Raw genomic sequence first — 15,754 nt, 5'->3', positions numbered from 1 at the left:
CACTGGGTTTGAGGAGGCTTTGGTCTTATTAAAATGTAACTAGCATGGAACACTTGTGTTTTTAAAGGTGGCTTCCCCAAGCAATCCCAAGTTGTTCTTCCCAGAGCTGGGTGATGGTGGGCAGCAGGGGATCTCCCCAGTCTGTGGGGAAATCTCTCTGGGCCCCACTGTTAGTTCTCCAGACTTTCTCCCCCTAACCACGCACACCTCTCCCCACCCATTATCAATGCTTTACAGCAACCCCTCCCTCCCCTTATGGGATACAGCCTCTCGGTGCCAGAGACTGACTGGGGCTCCCCTCTGCATGACCCCAATGGGGAAGGAAAGGGACTGACAGGGGAGAGGAAGGAGACAGGCCGAAGGAGTCAAATGGGGCTCGACGAGAATAGAGGAGATTTTCTTCCTATTAAAATGGACTGGAGTCTCATTGCTGGAAAGCCACACCTTGAGTGAGGTTTGAACCGGCAGCCTTTCAATTGCCAGGCAAAGGTGCGAACCACAGAGACGGATCACGGCCGACTTCCCAGCGCTGTCCAAGGAGCCCCTGCAGGGGTGCAAGTGGTTAGTGCAAAGGGCAATATTGCTGGGGTTGTGAGTTCAAGCCTTCCCTGCAGCCCTGGTTTCTATTACCCCATGGAGCTACACCAGCTTGCTTGTCCTAATTCACATGGAAAGTGCCATGAGAGGAAGGTCTGAAATGTGGACGTTGGTGCAAAGCTTGGGACCCCCCACCAATGCTGCCACTAGCTGTGGATGGGTTGCTCAGGGGCAGGGAGAATTGATTTCTTTGCTGCTGAGAAAGCTGCCAGGACGGGTCTGTGGGCACCAGAGCTCCCCGCTTCTTCCAGCACATGCCAGGCTCTGTCACTCCTGTAGGAGGGTCATAGAATCATAAAAGATCAGGGTTGGAAGGGCCCTCAGGAGGTATCTAGTCCAACCCCCTGCCCAGAGCAGGACCATCCCCAACTAAATCATCCCACCCAGGGCTTTGTCAAGCCTGACCTTAGAAACTTCTAAGAAAGGGGATTCCACCACTTCCCTAGGTAATGCATTCCAGTGTTTCACCACCCTCCTAGTGAAAAAGTTTTTCCTAATATCCAACCTAAATCTCCCCCACTGCAACTTGAGACCATTACTCCTTGTCCTGTCATCTGCTATCACTGAGAATAGTCTAGATCCATCCTCTTTGGATCCACCTTTCAGGTAGTTAAAAGCAGCTATCAAATCCCCCCTCATTCTTCTCTTCCATAGACTAAACAATCCCAGTTCCCTCAGCCTCTCCTCATAACTCATGTGTTCCAGTCCCCTCATCATTTTTGTTGCCCTTCGCTGGACTCTCTCCAATTTTTCCACATCCTTCTTGTATTGTGGGGCCCAAAACTGGACACAGTACTCCAGATGAGGCCTCACCAATGTCGAATAGAGGGGAATGATCACATCCCTTGATCTACTGGCAATGCTCCTACTTATACACCCCAAAATCATAGAATCATAGAATATCAGGGTTGGAAGGGACCCCTGAAGGTCATCTAGTCCAACCCCCTGCTCGAAGCAGGACCAATTCCCAGTTAAATCATCCCAGCCAGGGCTTTGTCAAGCCTGACCTTAAAAACCTCTAAGGAAGGAGATTCTACCACCTCCTCGGTAACGCATTCCAGTGTTTCACCACCCTCTTAGTGAAAAAGTTTTTCCGAATATCCAATCTAAACCTCCCCCACTGCAACTTGCCATTGGCCTTCTTGGCAACAAGGGCACACTGCTGACTCATATCCAGCTTCTCGTCCACTGTCACCCCTAGGTCCTTCTCTGCAGAACTGCTGCCAAGCCATTCGGTCCCTAGTCTGTAGCGGTGCATTGGATTCTTCCATCCTACGTGCACGACTCTGCACTTGTCCTTGTTGAACCTCCTCAGATTTCTTTTGGCCCAATCCTCCAATTTGTCTAGGGCCCTCTGTATCCTATCCCTACCCTCCAGCATATCTACCACTCCTCCCAGTTTAGTGTCATCCACAAATTTGCTGAGAGTGCAATCTACACCATCCTCCAGATCATTAATGAAGATATTGAACAAAACCGGCCCCAGGACCGACCCTTGGGGCACTCCGCTAGATACCGGCTGCCAACTAGACATGGAGCCATTGATCACTACCCGTTGAGACCGACAATCTAGCCAGCTTTCTATCCACCTTATAGTGCATTCATCCAGACCATACTTCTTTAAATTGCTGGCAAGAATACTGTGGGAGACCGTGTCAAAAGCTTTGCTAAAGTCAAGGAACAACATGTCCACTGCTTTCCCCTCATCCACAGAGCCAGTTATCTCGTCATAGAAGGCAATTAGATTAGTCAGGCATGACTTGCCCTTGGTGAATCCATGCTGACTGTTCCTGATCACTTTCCTCTCTTCTAAGTGCTTCAGAATTGATTCCTTGAGGACCTGCTCCATGATTTTTCCAGGGACTGAGGTGAGGCTGACTGGCCTGTAGTTCCCAGGATCCTCCTTCTTCCCTTTTAGAAAGATGGGCACTACATTAGCCTTTTTCCAGTCTTCCGGGACTTCCCCCGATCGCCATGAGTTTTCAAAGATAATAGCCAATGGCTCTGCAATCACATCCGCCAATTCCTTTAGCACTCTCGGATGCAGCTCATCTGGCCCCATGGACTTGTGCACGTCCACTTTTTCTAAATAGTCCCGAACCACTTCTTTCTTCACAGAGGGCTTGCCACCTCCTCCGAATGCTGTGCTGCCCGGTGCAGTCGTCTGGGAGCTGACCTTGTTCGTGAAGACAGAGGCAAAAAAAGCATTGAGTATGTTAGCTTTTTCCACATCCTCTGTCACTAGGTTGGCCTCTCTCATTTAGTAATGGGCCCACAGTTTCCTTGGCTTTCTTCTTATTGCCAAAATACCTGAAGAAACCCTTCTTGTTACTCTTAACTTCGCTCGCTAGCTGCAACTCCAGGTGTGATTTGGCCTTCCTGATTTCACTTCTGCATGCCTGAGCAATATTTATATACTCATCCGTGGTCATTTGTCCAATCTTCCACTTCTTGTAAGCCTCTTTTTTGTGTTTAAGATCAGCAAGGATTTCTCTGTTAAGCCAAGCTGGTCGCCTACCATATTTACTATTCTTTCTACACATCAGGATCGTTTGTCTCTGTAACCTCAATAAGGATTCTTTAAAATACAGCCAGCTCTCCTGGACTCCTTTCCCCCTCATGTTATTCTCCCAGGGGATCTTTCCCATCAGTTCCCTGAGGGAGTCAAAGTTTGCTTTTCTGAAGTTCAGAGTCCGTATTCTGCTGCTTTCCTTTCCTCCTTGTGTCAGGATCCTGAACTCGACCATCTCATGGTCACTGCCTCCCAGGTTTCCATCCACTTTTGCTTCCCCTACTAATTCTTCCCGGTTTGTGAGCAGAAGGTCAAGAAGAGCTCTGCCCCTAGTCGGTTCCTCCAGCACTTGCACCAGGAAATTGTCCCCTACAGTTTCCAAAAACTTCCTCGATTGTCTGTGCACCGCTGTATTGCTCTCCCAGCAGATATCAGGATGATTGAAGTCGCCCATGAGAACCAGGGCGTGCCATCTTGTAGCTTCTGCGAGTTGCCGGAAGAAAGCCTCATCCACCTCATCCCCCTGGTCTGGTGGTCTACAGGAGACTCCCACCACTGCATCACTCTTGTTGCTCAGGCTTCTAAACTTAATCCAGAGACTCTCAGGTTTTTCTACAGTTTCATTGTTGAGCTCTGAGCAGTCATACTGCTCCCTTACATACAGTGCAACTCCCCCACCTTTTCTGGCCTCCCTGTCCTTCCTGAACAGTTTATATCCATCCATGACAGCACTCCAGTCCTGCGAGTTATCCCACCAAGTCTCCGTTATTCCAATCACATCATAATTCCCTGACTTGGCCAGGATCTCCAGTTCTCCCTGCTTGTGTCCCAGGCTTTGTGCATTTGTATATAGGCTCTTGAGATAACCCGCTGATCGCCCCTTGTTCTCAGTATGAGGCAGGAGCCCTCCCCTCTCACACGCTCCAGCTCGTGCTTCCTCCCGGTATCCCGCTTCCCCACTTACCTCAGGGCTTTGGTCTCCTTTCCCTGGTGAACCTAGTTTAAAGCCCTCCTCACTAGGTTAGCCAGCCTGCTCACGAAGATGCTCTTCCCTCTCTTCGTAAAGTGGAGCCCGTCTCTGCCTAGCATTCCTCCTACTTGGAACACCATCCCATGGTTGAAGAAGCCAAAGCCTTCTCTCCGACACCACCTGTGTAGCCATTCCTTGACTTCCACGATTTGATGGTCTCTACCCCGGCCTTTTCCTTCCACGGGGAGGATGGACGAGAACACCACTTGCACCTCAAACTCCTTTATCCTTCTTCCCAGAGCTACGTAGTCTGCAGTGATCCGCTCAAGGTAATTCTTGGCAGTATCATTGGTGCCCACGTGGAAAAGCAGGAAGGGGTAGCGATCCGAGGGCTTGATGAGTCTCGGCAGTCTCTCCGTCACATCGTGAATCTTAGCCCCCGGCAAGCAGCAGACTTCTCTGTTTTCCCGGTCAGGGTGGCAGATAGATGACTCAGTCCTCCTGAGGAGAGAGTCCCCGACCACCACCACCCACCTCCTTCTCTTGGGAGTGGTGGTCGTGGAACCCCCAACCCTAGGACAGTGCATCTCATGCCTTTCAACTGGTGGAGTCTCCTTCTGCTCCCTTCCCCCAGACGTATCATCTGGGTCACTCCCCGCAATGGTACCTGTGGAGAGAACATGAAAATGGTTACTTACCTGTGTCCGCTTTGCTGGTCCATGGACTTTCCCCCTTCTTCTTCTGGAGGTCACATGTTGCCAGATTTCTTCACAGTCCTCCTGTCCCTGCTGCGCAGCCTGCTCTGAATCTTCAGAACCTTGTGCCCATAGAAGCATATCCTGACGTCTGTCCAGGAAATCTTCAGTTTCTCTTATGCAACGCAGGGTCGATACCTGTTGCTCCAGACCTTGAACCTTCTCTTCCAATATGGAGACCAGCTTGCACTTTGTACAGACAAAGTCGCTTCTGTCCTCTGGAAGAAAGACAAACATGGCACATCCAGTGCAGGTCACAACAGTTGAACACTCCCCATCCATATTACCTTCCTACTATGAGCTTCCTCCAGAGATGCAGTAATTCCTCAGAGAAGTCATTAGGGTTTAATCCTCAGTGGCCTCACTCCAGGTGAACTCCCAGGCAAACTCCTGCTGTTTGCTGCTCAGCTGGTTCCCCGCTGCTCAGCTGGTTCTATAAGCACCGAGCCTAAAGCTCTTCCAAGCCTTCTTAGCGCAGCGGGCAGCGCATCAGTCTCATAATCTGAAGGTCCTGAGTTTAAGCCTCAGAGAAGGCAACTCTTCTTGCTCCCTGCTTTAGATTTTCTAACGTAAATCAGAGTAAAAAAGACTAGAACTGAGTGGTTTCTAGACACCCTCCCATCCATCTAACACACACACACAGACTTTTCTAATGGTACGTGTACAGTATGAAATTAGTTCAAAATTATTCGATTCGAAATTTCGGGAGCTATTTTAGACATTCAGGCTTCGGTGTCCCCACTGTAGCGCGTGAATTCAGCAGAGTGCATCCACAGTACCGAGGCTAGCATCGAACGTCGGAGCAGGTGCACCGTGGGTCGCTATCCCACAGTTCCCGCAGTCCCCTGCCGCCCACTGGAATACTGGGTTACGCTCCCAGTGCACAATGGGGCAAAAACATTCTTGCGGGTGTTTCTGGTGCGTGTCATCAGGAACCTATGGCGGGCAATCGTTTCACGCCTTTTTGGCATGCAGACGCCATACTGCTTTCAGCAGACGGTGCACCACTTGCTCTCCTGCAACTATGAATCCGCCTCTCATTTCCTCTCCCCTTCTCTACTATCTGCTCTTTCTCTTCCTCATCGAACTCTTCTGCCTCCAACTCTGCTCTCCCGCTGGTGCCACGCTTCCGAGCTTCTCCGGGTTGTCTGTCCTGGGCTCCCGTCTCCGTGAAAACCACGGAAGACAACCATTTCCCGCCTTTCTTCGGCTACCACGAACCAAACAGCACCTCTTCCCCTGCCACTCTGCTCTCCTACATTTCGTGCCCGTTTTCCAGGATTACCCGTGCAGGCGCCATGGAGCCCGCTCAGATCTCCGCTGCAGTTTTAAGCATTGTAAATACCTCGCGCATTATCCAGCAGTATGTGCAGTCCCTGCAAAACGGGGCAAGGAAACGACGACCGTGCGATTACTATACTGATGAGGACATGGACAAAGATGGCACGGCGTGTGGCAATTGGGAAATCATGGTGGTGCTGGGCCAGGTTCATGCCGTGGCACGCCGATTCTGGGCCCAGGAAACAAGCACAGACTGCTGGGGCCTCATCGCGTTGCAGGTGTGGGATGATTCCCAGTGGCTGAGAAACTTTTGTATGCGTAAGGGCCACTTTCATGGAGCTTTGCGACTTGCTGTCTCCTGCCCTGAAGTGCAAAGACACCAAAATGAGAGCCGCCCTCACAGTTCAGAAGTGAATGGCCATAGCCCTGCGGAAGCTTGCAACGCCCGACATCTAGCGATCAGTCGGGAATAAGTTTAGAGTGGGCAAATCTTCTGTGGGGCCTGCTGTGATCCAAATAGCCAACACAATCATTGATCAACTGCTATCAAGGGTCGTGACTTTGGGAAATGTGCAGACCAGTGTGGATGGCTTTAATGCACTGGGGTTCCCTGACTGCGGCGGGGCGATAGACATAACGCATATCCCTGTCTCGGCCCCGGAACAGCGGGGCGGCCACTACATAAACCGCAAGGGGTACTCTTCCATGGTGCTGCAAGCCCTGGTGGATCACAAGGGACGTGGCAAAAGGGATGCACAAACAATCCAGTTGGGCCATTGCCCACAAGCTCACCCCAAGCAGCTTGGACTCCTGATGACTGTGATGCTGAGGTTCCTTAGACCCCTGTTCATATTTCAGACCCCAGCCGGTGCAGCATCCCTGCCCAACCACTCACCATCTGCCCCAGGAGAACCAGCTGGTGGGCTGCATCCACAGGCAGGTAGTTTATGCCACTCTCCTCAGAGCAGCAGCCACAGCTGTGCAGCTAATCCTCACATCTGGTTGCCGAGGATCCAGCTGGATTGTTTGGGCATCCCTTTCAAGACTTGCCCTCAACAACCTGGCAGCCCCCAGCTTTCTCATTGCTCTGTGGTTGTTTGCTCTGCGAAAGGGGCCTCTAGGAATTGGTATTTCCAGAGGCATTAAAGAATCATAAAGGAGAAGGAAAAGTTAATGCCTTAGAAAAGTCTGTGTGTCTGTGTTAGATGGATGGGTGGGTGTCTAGAAACCACTCTGCTCTCGTCTTTTTTTCTCTGATTTCCAGTGGTAATCAAGGTCGGCCATTGCCAGCAGTTGACAAGAACATGTGAGAGCAGTGGGGGCGGGAAATAAACATGGGGAAATAGTTTTACTTTGTGTAATGACCCATCCACTCCCAGTCTTTATTCAAGCCTACGTTATCTGTATCCAGTTTGCAAATTAATTCCAATGATCACTACAAAAGGTTTCCCCCGACCCCACCCGGCTCTCCTCCTGGTAATAGCTCACCTTACCTGATCACTCTCGTTACAGTGTGTAGGGAACCCCCATTGTTTCATGTTCTCTGTGTATAGGAGTCTCCCCACTGTATTTTCCACTGCATGCATCTGATGTAGCTCACGAAAGCTCATGCTCCAATAAAGTTGTTCGTCTCTAAGGTGCCACAAGTCCTCCTGTTCTTACTCATGGTGTTGTATCCCCATAGTGTGGCCGTTTGGTGTCAGTCCTTTGAAATAAACAATGAGTTTTTTTCATAGAAACCATATTTTCCTCATACAGACACAGGAGTTGTCATAAATATAAAGGGAAGGGTAAACACCTTTGAAATCCCTCCTGGCTAGGGGAAAGCTCCTCTCACCTGTAAAGGGTTAAGAAGCTAAAGGTAACCTCGCTGGCACCTGACCAAAATGACCAATGAGGAGACAAGATACTTTCAAAAGCTGGGAGGAGGGAGAGAAAGAAAGGGTCTGGGGCTGTCTGTATGCTGGTTTCTGCCAGGGATAGACCAGGAATGGAGCCTTAGAACTTTTAGTAAGTAATCTAGCTAGGTATGTGTTAGATTATGATTTCTTTAAATGGCTGAGAAAAGAATTGTGCTGAATAGAATAACTATTTCTGTCTGTGTATCTTTTTTGTAACTTAAGGTTTTGCCTAGAGGGGTTCTCTATGTTTTTGAATCTAATTACCCTGTAAGATATCTACCATCCTGATTTTACAGGGGGGATTTCTTTATTTCTATTTACTTCTATTTTTTATTAAAAGTCTTCTTGTAAAAAACTGAATGCTTTTTCATTGTTCTCAGATCCAAGGGTTTGGGTCTGTGGTCACCTATGCAAATTGGTGAGGCTTTTTATCCAACATTTCCCACGAAAGGGGGGGGTGCAAGTGTTGGGAGGATTGTTCATTGTTCTTAAGATCCAAGGGTCTGGGTCTGTAGTCACCTAGGCAAATTGGTGAGGCTTTTTACCAAACCTTGTCCAGGAAGTGGGGTGCAGGGTTTTGGGAAGTATTTTGGGGGGAAAGACGCATCCAAACAGCTCTTCCCCAGTAACCAGTATTAGTTTGGTGGTGGTAGCGGCCAGTCCAAGGACAACGGGGGGAATATTCTGTACCTTGGGGAAGTTTTGACCTAAGCTGGTAAAGATAAGCTTAGGAGGTTTTTTTCATGCAGGTCCCCACATCTGTACCCTAGAGTTCAGACTGGGGGAGGAACCTTGACAGGAGTAGATTAATCTACAAAGGGAAGGTGATTCCAAGTCAGTTCCGGAGGGAGAAGGGAACGTTTTCAGCATCACTAAATTATCGTGTTGTACCTCACACACACACAGAGTGACAATAAACTCAATTAACTGAGCTACCAACACACTGCACAGGAATGAAATAAACAACTTTATGTTCAAGGAGTTCGGTGCATGTAAATAATACTAAAAATATGTTTTGGGCAACGCATGGAAAAGTCATTGTGTTGTACAACCCACTTGATATAGTTAATACACCACATAATATTTAATGAAGTTAAGAACGATGTGCTTATAAATTAACATGTTGTGCCATTTACACACGCACAAGACCTAGAAAAAACGGAATTATTTGAGCTTCCAACATTTCCACTTTCTCACAGCATGTTAGACCCCCTGCTTTAAATGAAATATGTCTAAAGGCCAGATGTATGAAAGAATTGTCTCGTTCTGTATTTCTTAGCTTTTATCTCAAAAGGTAATAGCCTCGTAATCTCCCCCAAACACCCTGGGACCTCTGCAAATTATTAAAATGCCCCTGTTCTCAGCAAGGCCACGACAGTGACCCACAGCTAGAGTGTCTAGGCCAAGCGTTCTGAAGGAGGCAAGTCAAAGATTTTCTCTCTGCTTCCCTTGGCAAGGTCTGAGTGGGAAAACAAAATCCCCCACATGGAAAGTTTTCTGCTGAGAAACCAATACTAGTCTGTTTGGGGACTTTGATTTGAATGGATTATTATTCTTCTCTTCTGATCTCTGAATTATTTCAGTTCAGTCTTTGTCCTCCAGATGTGTTGCAAGGTGTTGAATTGCGGGGGAGAGAGGCCAAGTCATGACGTCTCTTCCCCTCTTTCATAATTTCTTCCAACTTGTTAGGAAGTTCCTCTGCCTTGATGTGAGTCAAGCAGTGTCCATTGTCTCTGGGCTGTCTCGGAGGAGTCCGCATTGTACACGGTTCCTGGGAGAGTCCTTGGGAGCGTGGATACCTTCACTGGGCCAGCAGCGAGTCTGGCTCCTCCAGCGTCACACCGGAAAGGCTGGCGGTGGCCATTTCCCAGCCTCATCACATATTTCAGTGACGCACCCAGAGCAAAACTCCACCACTTCCCAGACAAGCCTAGCACACACCATCCACCCAGGTATTAGCCTTCAACAGATCACGACTTTTACAATGATAGCTCACCAGGCCGACTCTGTACAAATCGTACCTTAATTGTATGAGAGTGGTGACTATGGGGCTTCCAGGGTGCTGCTTTGAGCACAGCCTGCCACCCCTGGGCTGACACTGCAATGGAGACGTCCCCGTAGAGTCCCTCTCTCCCGGGATAAAGATGGCAGCAGGGCTGGCCTGGGTCACCGGATATGGGCTTCTGGAGCTCAAGCTGTGGGGCTGAAAAGTGGGGTGCAGATACTGGTGTTCCTGCTGAAGCCTGGGTTTGGAAACCCTCACCCCTCATGGGACCTCAGCGATTGAGCTCAAGCCCATCTGTCTCCACTGTCATTTTATAGCCCTGCAGCTGCAGCCCCAGAAGCCTGAGTCAGCTGCCCCGGGCTCTGAGACAGGTGCCCTGGGTGTTTTAATCGCTGTGGAGACATAACGTTGGGATATGTCTACAGTGCAATGAATCACCCATGGCTGGCTGGTGTCACATTAATCAGGGTCTTGTGGCTTGGGCTGAAAAGTTGCAGTGTACAAATACAAAGAAACAAGAGCAAAAACCGGTTGCCTTTATAGCTAGATAGCTATAGATACATGGCAAATAGCAACAAGAATCAGCGTAGAGCTGGATCTAAAAAAATGAAAGATTAATCTTTGCTCTACGAATAATAACGACTGATAAATGGTAATATAAAAAAGGACCTGGAATTCCTTCATACTTTGACGGTTCTTGGAAGTTCCAGGCATATTGGCTAGAATTTTCGAGACACAGATTGTCAGAAAAACGTAACACGCTGAGTGCTCCACCTGAAACAACAGCAAATACTGTTGCCAAGATAGATAGATACATTGCAAAGAGCAACAAGAATCAATGTGGAGCTGAATCTGCAAAACGGAAAGATTAATCTTGCAATACAAATAATAATGTATTAATTATAATTATTAATTATTATTATGTCATAAAGGACCATGAATTCCTTCATACTTTTATCATCCTCAGGATGTTGCTGTGAATTCAGAGACATGACCGTTTTCTGGAGCAGCCATTGCAGTTTCAAAAGGAAATGCAGGCAGAAAACAAAGCAGGGAGGGTTGTGATGGGGGCGCATGAAAGGAGAGGAGGCTTGTTCCTCTTGAGTTTTCTTTCAGTTTCTCTTGTGATCGTGATGGAGGAAGCGGAAGCTTAATTTGAGTTTGTCCCCACTCCCCTCCTTCTGTCGGCGGAGTGTGTCTTCACCAGGAGTGCTTCCACCGAATGAAGAGGGGCAGTGTGGGGGGGCTGAGAAACGGGGTTCTTCACTCTGCGCAGCTGCCCACTGGGAGCCCAGCTGCCCCCTGGGCTCTTGGCTCCCCACCTCCTCCCTGGAGTGGGAGCCGGCCACCTGGGCTTCTTGCCTGCCTGCTCCCAGCCAGGAGTGGGGGCGGGGGCCAAGGGCTCAGGCTTCTCGGCTCCCTGCGCTGGGAGCCGGGAGCTTTCGTGCAGCAGCCCCGCGAGGAGCCAGGCAGGTGCAGCCCCGCTGGGATCAGGGAGCGGAGGGCAGCCATGAAGGGAGCCAGCCGGAAGCCATGACATTGGCAAGACAGCCAGCAGCCCCTGTGAGTAAGGCAGTGTCTACACAGACACTGTGTTGTCCTAACGACCCCAACGCAATCCCCGGGCGTCTTGAGGAGCTGGAGTTACTATGTGGGTGTAGCAGGGCACTTACATAGATGGGACAAGGCTGTAGCGTGCACCGTGAGGTAATTAGGACAACGTAAAATGCTGTCGGCGGGCCTAACTGTGTAGTGTAGCCCAGGTTTTAATCTCCTGCTGATGGGTTATATGCTGGGTGCCTTGTTTCCTTTGCTTAGGAGTTCTTGTTCTCACACCTATCTCCTCGCTTTCCATTCCAGTTCAGGGAAGGAGAGAATAACCAAGTCTTCAGGTATGAAAAGGCAAAACATTTCTACATGACCCTTCGCAGTCAGTGAAACCTGTGGTGGGAAACGTGCCCTTGATTTTACTGCATTTTGGTTTCTTGTCTTGTTGGTTGCTCCCGAGGAGCTGGCAGGGAAATGTCCATGGAGAAGTGGAGTGGATGTGAGGTTTCTTGCTTACGAGATTTGCCTGCGTTTTGGCCTCATTGTGAGAAGGGCAAATTGGATGAGACATTGCAGCTTTTCTGATGCCTGTCTGAGTTTGGAAAGTAAGTTCTTTGTTGTCCTGTTCTTCAAAGGGGAACTGAGGGAGCGGATATACACTGGCAGCTGAGAAAGCCTTAGAAGGGGACATCCAAAGCTGGGCACAACAGGTTTCTGCAATGGATTGTAGTGTAGTGTGGTGGTTATCAAGTTTGCTTCACACGCAAAATATCCCTGACTTAAAACTAGGCAAAAACAGTGCCTTTTCCCCCGACTGATCACTTTTGGTCTTCCTCCATTCCAAGTCCTTTGCTGAAATACACCCGTATTTCCCACACTTTTTGTTCCTTTTTCTTTCCTTTTACGATATTTTAGGGTTGTAATTTAATGGCCACACAATTTTGCTCATGAATTAAAGTTTAACACAACATTTGACAGCCTTTTCCCATGCCCTCCTTTCTGTCACTTACAGGAGTTTACTTATGGGAATATTCACTGATTTATTGCACCGAGCATTTCAAAGGAAAGGTCAGAATCATTTACCTTGGATTCACTTTCCTTACTTCTTTCTAATTCTTTCTCTCACATAGATGGGGAAATCGCTGTTGGAGCAATTTAGCTTACCACTCTCTCTTTCTAGACGGAAGCTGACACAATTTAAAACTTCCCAATTTGCAAATATCTATGCGAAAATATTTTCTAAACCAATGCAGAGATCCTGGGCAAGGCTAGGGGTGAGGCAGATTAATAATTGGCTGTTCTTTATTTTGGTGCTTGCTAATTGACCATTTGGAATTTTAATACAGGATGGCATTACAGTCAAAAGATAATCTCAACATGTGGAGAAGAAATGGTTATACGGGCTAATAAATAATTTCTTGGTGTCACACCAAAAGTGATGCATTCCAGTGTGAAAGAAGAACTAATTCATGGCTTATGAGCATTTGCTATGTAGTTGTAGCCATGCAGGTCCCAGAAAAGCTTGTCTTTGTCCCCAACAGAAGCTGGCCCAGTCAAAGATATTATCTCACCCACCTGCGCGTTTGCTCGCCACACTACCTGAGACAAGCGGAAAGAGACTCAAAGCAGAGAAAAGGGAACAAAGAAGTTGAATTCCTAGCTGAAAAATGGGCCCTTTGTCAGCTGGAGGCAATCTCAGATGATTCTGGGACCTCTCGTGGCTATTGCTGGTTTTGAAAAAAGCCAGGTGTTATTTAGGCAATATCGCTTCTACTATATCCACTGAAGCAGATTTATGCTTCACGATTGCTGTATATCCAAAGAGATTCATTCAATTCAGCACACAAGTGAATAGAGATAGGCAGCTGGAGTCAGCCAGTTCGCCCCCATCTCAAAGTCTTTGGTTTTTAAAAAGGCCCCTTTTGGTGTTTATACAGGACAGGGCAGAAAACGGCCAGATAATAAGCTATTGGGGTGAAAGTTCTGAGGTTTTTTTTAATTTGCAGTGAAGACTGAATGGAGAATTGTGTCGAGAAGTTTCTTTCCCTGACTGAGGATGGAACCAAGGCAGCATCAAGGAGACTCCTAACCAGTAGACCAAGGGTACTCAACAGGTGTACCATGGGCCAACTCAAGACAGCCAGAAATTTTTAATGGACCCTGAAATCTTTTTAAAAATCATAATAATAAGTAAATAAAATTATTTTCTCTGGAGTCTGGACCTTGATCGTATCTTGACAGAGATTTTGGACCTTGACAAAAAATAGTTGACTATCCCTGCAGTAGACCATAAGGGGGGGTAATGTAGGGATTTTTGGTTCAGCTCCTCTATGCTTTCTAAGGCTACTTGCTCTCCAGTTAAAGAAATCCATTCCAACCCTGATATTCTATGATTCTGTGAAATGGTCCATTCCCCATTTCAGAGGGGACAGGAACAGAGAGTGAAGGAACCCCTGTGCTCATAACCTGAGCTCAAGGAAAAGCATTGAAACAAGCTCGAATTATGATTTAGGTTCCTCCATCAGAATCCCAAGAGGAACACAAAAGAGGAACAATCCTCCTCTGCTTTCATTTACCCCACCGCATCCCTCTCCGCTTCTTCTTCCGCCTACCTAGTGGCTTGATTTCCTTTCAGAGTGGTAGCCGTGTTAGTCTGTATCAGCAAAAACAATGAGGAGGACTTGTGGCACTTTGGAGACTAACAAATTTATTTGGGTGTAATCTTTCCTGGGCTAAAACCCACTTCATCACATGCATGGAGTGGAAAATACAGCAGGAAGAGATATATACAGAGTCCATGAAAAGATGGGGGTTGCCTTAAAATCATAGAAGATCAGGGTTGGAAGGGACCTCAGGATGTCATCTAGTCCAACCCCCTGCTCAAAGCAGGACCAACCCCAACTAAATCATCCCAGCCAGGGCTTTGTCAAGTCCCCTGCCCTCTGACATGTCCTTTCACAGAATCACAGAGTTGGAAGGGACCTCAGGAGGTCATCTAGTCCAATCCACTGCTCAAGGCAGGACCAATCCCCAATTTTTGCCCCAGATCCCTAAATGGCCCCCTCAAGGATTGAACTCACAGAGAACTGTTTGAAATGGGCCACCCTGTTTACCACTACAAAAAGTGATTTTTCCTCCTACTGCTAATAGCCCATGACATGCTAACAAAGAAACAGCCGTGATTTAAAATCTCCACTCAGAAATGGTGAACAACAGCAGAACCCAAAGTAACTGAAGGAAGGGCGGATGATCACAGTAAGTTCAATTGTTTAAGTCAATATTGTCTCAGATGTTCTGGGGAGAGAATTCCACTGTAAGTGATTTTGTATTTTTGCAGGACATCAGACCCCCTGGGGAGAAGCTCCTCAAAGAAAATGTGGCCCCAGGAGTGTCAGAGAAGGGAATCACTCTTTGCCTTACAAGGTGGGTGAGGGAAACCTGCAGGGACTTAGATTCCTCCACAGTCTGATGAAACCATTGGTGGGGAAAGTCTGGGGAAGCCGAGTAGGACAAGGAGAGGTAAAAAGGGCTTGCAGCTCTTGTACAATCCCCATGCTCCCAGCAGAAGGGTCCAGGGGGTTCAGCACTTCGGCTGCTTGTTGAGGACACAGAATTCAGAAGATGGCAAAGCTCAGAGCCCCGTTACATGGAGTCAGAATGCAATCAGCTCACACCGAGGGAGAGCAAACTCCCTCCCTTGCTCTCTATGCCAAAGTTCCTGTCAGCTCAATGTCCAGGTCGGCTGCTGAGAGGGTTGCAATGGGGTGAATGAAGGCAGAGGAGGATTGTTCCTCCTGGGTTTTCTTTGTGTTGCTCTGTGATCCTAGTGGAGGAAGCTGACGCATCATTTGAGTTTGTTTCAGTGGCTTGGGTTGGGCTCAGGTTGTGACCCTGAGCACAGGGGTTCCTGCCCGCTCTGCTCTTAGCTGCTCAGGGAATGGACAAAGGAGCAGCTTCAGCAATTGGACAGAAAATAGCCTAAGGAAGTGTAGCACAGCTGAGAAGAACAACAGCCCCATCTTCTCCCTGGTGGTCTAGTGGTTAGAATTTGGCGCTCTCACCACCACGGCCTGGGTTCAATTCCCAGTCAGGGAAAAGTGACTTTACAGCAAAACACCTTAATTTATTCTTCTCTTGCAATTTGAACAAATTGACGGTTTTTCCCTGACTCCCCCATCTTCTACG

The sequence above is a fragment of the Lepidochelys olivacea genome, assembly GCF_965140295.1.
Source record: "Lepidochelys olivacea isolate rLepOli2 genome assembly, chromosome: 4".
In the NCBI taxonomy this organism is placed as follows: domain Eukaryota; kingdom Metazoa; phylum Chordata; order Testudines; family Cheloniidae; genus Lepidochelys; species Lepidochelys olivacea.
The sequence above is the reverse complement of the archived record's forward strand: the minus strand, read 5'-3'. Positions refer to the sequence as shown.